The 6,588-nt window shown below is 38.9% G+C and overlaps 1 pseudogene; it reads left to right on the top strand.

Annotated features, from left to right (window-relative positions):
• The first annotated feature begins 5,042 nt into the window (after positions 1–5,042).
• Positions 5,043–5,651, top strand: LOC126931788 (guided entry of tail-anchored proteins factor 1-like; annotated as a pseudogene).
• Positions 5,652–6,588: the final 937 nt, after the last annotated feature.

The following is a 6,588-nucleotide window of genomic DNA, read 5'->3' as shown; positions in this document are numbered from 1 at the left end:
AAATAAAGCATCCCTGAATAGAAGCATTGGGAAAATGCCTCAGTGCACTATATTATATTATAGTATATATGCAAAGTACTAAATATAATATATATATGTACATATATATGTATATACAATACAATACATTGTATTTGTTCTCCTGGCAAAAAGTTTCAGCATTTATTTAGTGACACATAGCTAGGGCTGCATGTATCATAGTTTATAGTTGAGTGTGTGTGTGTGTCTGTGTGCGCGTGTGTATGTTTATGTATACATATGTGACTAGCAGAGATGGCTAAAAGAAACCACAGGAATGATTTGTTCTTTTAAACAAAACGTTGACTAAATATATCAAATCATGACCGAGAGCCATATTGTTGAAAGATTTCTTATGTTTTTAACTCAACAATGTGTTTGTCAGAAAAATTTCATGAATTACATTTCCAGTGAGAAGTAAGAACTTATTTTAAGAGACTTTTGTGAGATAAAGCTTTTTAAATTTTTTTGGTAACTATGACTTTGGTAAGTGGATCTGACCTGGGGGTCATATTGATACAGTTGACCCTTGAACAATACAGAGGTTAGGGGTGCCCACCCCCATACAGTTGAAAATTTGTATATAACCTTGGACTCCTCCAAAATTTTACTAATAGCCTACTGTTGATTGGAAGCCTTACTGATAACATAAACAGTTGATCAACACATATTTTGTCTATGTATTATGCAGTCTATTCTTCCAACAAAGTAAACTAGAGAAAAAGAAATATTATTAAGAAAATCATAAAGAAGAGAAATATGTTTACTATTCATTAAGCAGAAGTCGATTATCGTAAAGGTCTGTATCCTCGTCTTCTTCACATTGAATAGGCTAAGGAGGAGGAGGAAGAGGAGGGGTTCATCCTGCTGTCTCAGCGGCAGGAGGTAGGAGAAAATCTACATATAAGTAAGCCCAGCAGTTCAAACCCATGTTGTTCAAGGGTTAACTGTACTTATAACATCGATGGACTATTGACACTCTGGTTCCATTTTGAGGATTATCAAAGCCTTCCTATGTTACATGCCATGCTCATTTTCCTGGTCCCTTTTACTTTTTTTTTTTTTTTTGGTATTCTACTTACTAATGCCAGGCAGAATTCCCTGTGGGAAGGTTGAAGAGTTGCAGCTTCCCAAAAACATGTGCATAGCTTCTCTGCACCATTGGTGTTGTAATATAGCACTCTGAAGAATGATAGTATCCCCCTTTGTGGGCCACTTGCTCAGTTTTAAGAACAGAGCATCATCACACTTTATTTTTTAAAAAGGTACATTTCCAAAATGTCTAAATTTAGAAGTAGGGAGGCTTGGATCTTGTGCCAACATGGTCTTTGAGATTATATTGAGAAAAAGTTTTTTTTAAAAAAAAGGTCAGACGCCTCCCGGTGTATAAACCAATGCCTCCTTCTACTAAGACACTAACGTGAGGCCTGAGCCCAAGAATCACTCTCTCCAAGGAAATAGACTTGCTCTGTCCTCTGCACAGTCCTTCATCCACTCCCATTGCTAAAGTTACTAGTTTCCATGGGAATTAATTCCACGTTTGGCTCATTAACCTCATGTTCTAACCAGTTCTTGATTAGGATGTCACTTATGATGTTTTAAATATTATTTTCTTTGAGAAAGAAAATCAGTACCATCCAAATTGATGAAATTGGTGACTATCCTAGGAATACATCCTTTCCAATTAATTGAAAAGTTGATGGGCTGAAGTCTCTGAGCAACTTGCAAAGTAAGGAAAAGGGACCATTGGTACCAGTTTTTCAGTCACGTTCTCTCTCCCAGTGACCTCTAGAGTTTCCACAAGTTCTCCAGGGCCATGTGATGACTTGGGCTCGGTTGGATGGCCTATCAGTGATGGGCCACGACCTTCCCTGGATCCCCTCTAATCATTTATAGGCTGGTAAGTACAAAACACTCCATATTTATATAACACTTAAGTTCTTCAATCACTCTTCTGACATATGGTGCTTCTTCATTATTACAGACTCATATGATCAATTATTCAGTTTGTAATTTAGCATGCTTTAAACATTTTTCTCTTTGCCATTGCCTAACTTAGGACCATTTCATTATTTATTTCTATTCACAAAGAGAATAATAGTAAGCAATGACAGTAATGATGTTAATTTTTATGTATAATAAAACTGTACCTAGTTATACATTATTCTACATATGTATTATATTGGTATGTAACATAATAATATTGAAACCTCTTTCTTTTGCTTTTTGAGGTGTCTTAGTAAAAAACTTTTGTGGCCCAATATACTAGCTAATGTGACATTTTGAGGTGATCAGGAACACTTATTTATTCAAATATCTCTGTATCTTATAAGAGGAATAAAATAATTGACTATTGCAAAAAGAAAATTATCCTGTAGCAATTTCTCAAGGTCTTTCTTAATTACTACACTTTGAAGATATTGCTTTGAATAAATATTATCAGTTAGAGCTTGAACTGTTTTTTTTTAAAGATACAGTTTTATTTTAATGATATTTACTTGAACAGGACTTTAACCATATACTAATAACAACATTACCTTGTATTTGTCTAGTTCTGTACATGGATTAAGATGCTTGCTTACATGATCTCATGTGATCCTGGCAAGTATTTTAATTAGCTACCTAAAACCCCTTTGATTTATAGAAATAAAAACAAATAGACAAAATGACCACTTTACAGACTTAGAAGCTAAAGCACAAAGAGATTAAATACATTGGCAAAGATCCTAGGGCAAGAGTGCCTCAGAGCAAGAAGTAGAATCAGGTCTCTTTTCTCTAGATAACTTTCTTCAAGTAGTTTCCAAGTAAGATTTCTGAACTTGGATAACTGGATCAGGTATACATTTTCCCTAATGGAATGATTATTCTTTGCACAGTAATTCTTTTAGGCAGTCTGCTTTAGAATACAAGTTTGATTGGCTGGAGATGAGATACCAGACAGACAAACCTATAGATAGCAGGTGTCAGGGGAGGAATTGGAGGAACTTCATAAGTATGAAAAAACAAAGGCAAAGACAAAGTATATTGCCGGCAAGATAAATAGAGTGGATAGTGGGTTGATTTGAAAGTTTAATTGTCTTTGTTGTTGAGGTAGAAGGAAGAAGATTAGATTAATCACTCTCTTAAGGTCTATTATAGTTTTTAATTACTTAATTTGTGTAACTTTTAACTTGCATTATGTTGCTTACAAATCACTGGGGAAGATTATCTTGCATAAGTGTTTTATAAATAAGGAGTGTTTTGTTCTTACCAGCCTATAAATGGTTAGAGGACATTCAGAAAAGGTCATGGCCCATCACTGATAGGCCATCCAACTGAGCCCAAGTCATCACATGGCCCTGGAGAACTTGGGGACACTCTACGGGTCATTGGGAGAGAGAAATGTGGCTGAAAAAAGGTACAAATGGTAAAATTCCTTTTCCTTACTTTGCAAATTGCTCAGAGACGTCAGCACTAACGGCTCATCAACTTTTCAATTAATCGGAAGGGATATGTTCTTGGCATAGTCACCAATTTCATCAATTTGGATGGTACTGGTTTTCTTTCTCAAAGAAAATAATATTTAAAACATCGTAAGTGATATCCTAATTTTACATATAAGAATAAAAGCTAGGCTGCTGAGTTTTAAATGAATTCATAGTATAATTATGTTCTAGAAAACAGGAAAATTCTAAATGTACCAGAAAGTACAACTTTCTTTGAACTTGTCATATTGAAAAAATAATTAAAACTGAATTTTATTGCAGGTAGCCAGTCTATTAGTCAATGAGAATGAAATCATGTTCTTGAAACCAGGAATCCTGAGAGCACCCACAGATCCTCTGAAACAAGTCAATTGCTCCTGCAGGATCTGGGAGACACCCAAAATACTGTAAGTGCCCCAACGGCTGAAGTAGAAAAAAGAGATGCTCCACACACCTGCACTAGGGAAACTGAAGGTCTGTATGTGGGAGAAGTTTTTGACCTTACCTGGAGCTGAGTCAATTCAGAGAGTAGGCCGGGCATGGTGGCTCATGCCTGTAATCCCAGCACTTTGGGAGACTGACGTGGGCGGATCATGAGGCCAGGAGTTTGAGATCAGCCTGACCAACATGGTGAAACCCTGTCTCTACTAAAAATACAAAAATTAGCCAGGCATGGTGGTGCATGCCTATAATCCCAGCTACTCAGGAGGCTGAGGCAGGAGAATCGCTTGAACCCAGGAGGCTGAGGGTGCAGTGAGCCAAGATCTCACCACTGTACTCCAGCCTGGGCGACAGAGCGAGACTCTGTCTTAGGAAAAAAAAATTAGAGAGCAGAGTGAAATACAGGGGCAGAGGAAGCAGCAGGATAAGGCCCTGGGAGCTCTCTGGGTCCCTAAGCAGGCCATTCAGGCCTGGCAACACAGCAATCCTTCAGGAGGACAGCCAGAGGCGCAGGGAAAAATGCCACAGGGAGAAGAAAGTCTCTAGCTGAACTTTGTGGCAATTTGAACCGGGCGAGAAGCCTCCTGGCCAGAACTCAGGGGAGGGCACAAATCCGGTGTACAGACTCCACAGGTGGGGGAAGAACCAAGCCCTTATCTTTTGCAGCTGGGAAGTGGGTAGCCTGGGGCAAGTTCTCAAGCCCTGCTGCCCACTGCCTGGAAACAGACTCAGGGCTATTAGAAGGGTCACAGTGGGAGTGAGACTGGCCCTTTGGTTTGAGTGGGAGCTGGGTGAGACCTGTGACTGCTGGCTTTTCTCCACTTCCTTGACAACCCGCATGACTAAGCAGAGACAGCCATAATCCTCCCAGGTACACAATTCCATTGACCTGGGAACCTCTGCCCCAACCCCTACAGCAGCCGCAGCAAGACCCATCCAAGGAAAGTCCGAGCTCAGACACGCCCTGCCCTGACCTTACCTGATGGGCCTTCCCTATCCACCTTGGTAGCTGAAGACAAATGGCATATACTCTTGGAAGTTCTAGGGCCCTGCCCACTGCCAGTTCCTCTTCATACTACCACAGCTGATGCTCTCTAGAAAGCGCCACCTCTCAGCAGGAGTCCAACAAACACAAAAATAGAGCATTAAACCACCTTAGCGGACCCAGGGCAGCCAGGAGCATCCCAGGATGAGCTCAGCGGTGGCCAACCACTGGGCGTGGTTGCTGGTGCTCAGCTTCCTGTTTGGGTGCAATGTTCTTAGGATCCTCCTCCTGTCCTTCTCATCATTCATGTCCAGGGTGCTGCAGGCAGATGCAGAGCAGGAGTCACAGATGAGAATGGAGATCCACGCAGGATCTCTCCAAGGTCCAGGTAGGAACTCTCCATGGTCAACATGATGGAGGAGTTTGTCAGCTATGCCATGCTAGAAAGAAAGATCAGCAAGATGACGGATAACCTCAAAGCCCACGTGAAAGCTCAGACAACTCAATTAGCCAAGATAAAATGGATGACAAGTGTCACTTTCTATGTATTGCAGGTTGCCCTGATGATCTCACTCATTTGGAAGTATTATTCTGTCCCCGTGGCTGTTGTCCGGAGAAAATGGATAACCCCTCCAGACCACCTGGTAGCCTTTCCTACTAGAATAGCAGGTGGTGTTGGAATTACCTGTTGGATTTTAGTCTGTAACAAAACTGTGGCTATTGTGCTTCATCCGTTCAGCTGAACAGGAAGATGGATACAGCTATGAGACTTTTAAACATGGATTTTCTCTTATTAGGTTAAAAACCTGGTTTACACTGTTTTTTTTTTTAAGAAACAAAAGTGCACAGTTTAGATTTTTTGGTCGAATAGGTTTGTTCTTGGACTTTATGAGAGATTCTTATAAGAATCATGATTTTCTACACGTGTCATTGAACCAAGAAAGTCCAGTTTATGACACGTATGTACCAATGAACACCGTCCTAGATCCATACGAAATGTGAAATGTTCAGTGGCATCTCTGTGCCGTCACTTGTGATTTGCATTCTTGTATATTTTGGTCATATTGCCAGCTGGGAAGTCAAAAATTTTTTTTAACAACTTAAGTTCTTTGAAGACTTAGTGCTGTTTTTAATATAGTTTAGAAAGTAACTTAATTTTAATACCACTACTAAGAATTTGAAAACTTCTTTAATCATATTCAATATACCTAAAAGAACAACACTAATTGACATCGTTCGGGCTTTTTCTCCCTGTGTTTAAATTGTCATTTGTTGAGCAAGGGTTGTACAGTATTATCTACTTGAGGCTGTTAATTTTTCATTACAGTGTTTTGTAACTGTATCCATGAGACCTGTATCCAACCTGTATCCATGACACCATAATGCATTGTTTTGTGCTCAAATTGTGTTTTGTAATTAAACCATTTTTGAATGAAGTGTATTTTAGAGGCATTTAATATTTATGCTCTTTAGAATGGAACACAGAAAACAAACCTTATAAGGCCTGATTACATTAATCTGAACCAATAATCTGTATGGCCCACAAAGTATAATCTGCTAAATGTTTTTTAAAACACTTTTAAAAAAAATTAAAATCTTTTCTAATTAAAATCTTTGCAAGTGAATAAAAAAATACAAAAGATAAATGAAACAAAATGTTGGTTCTTTGAAAAGATAAAT

This window comes from Macaca thibetana, chromosome 11 (genome assembly GCF_024542745.1).
Source record: "Macaca thibetana thibetana isolate TM-01 chromosome 11, ASM2454274v1, whole genome shotgun sequence".
Lineage (NCBI taxonomy): Eukaryota > Metazoa > Chordata > Mammalia > Primates > Cercopithecidae > Macaca > Macaca thibetana.
Note: the sequence above shows the minus strand (reverse complement) of the source record. Positions and strands in the feature narration are given on the sequence as shown.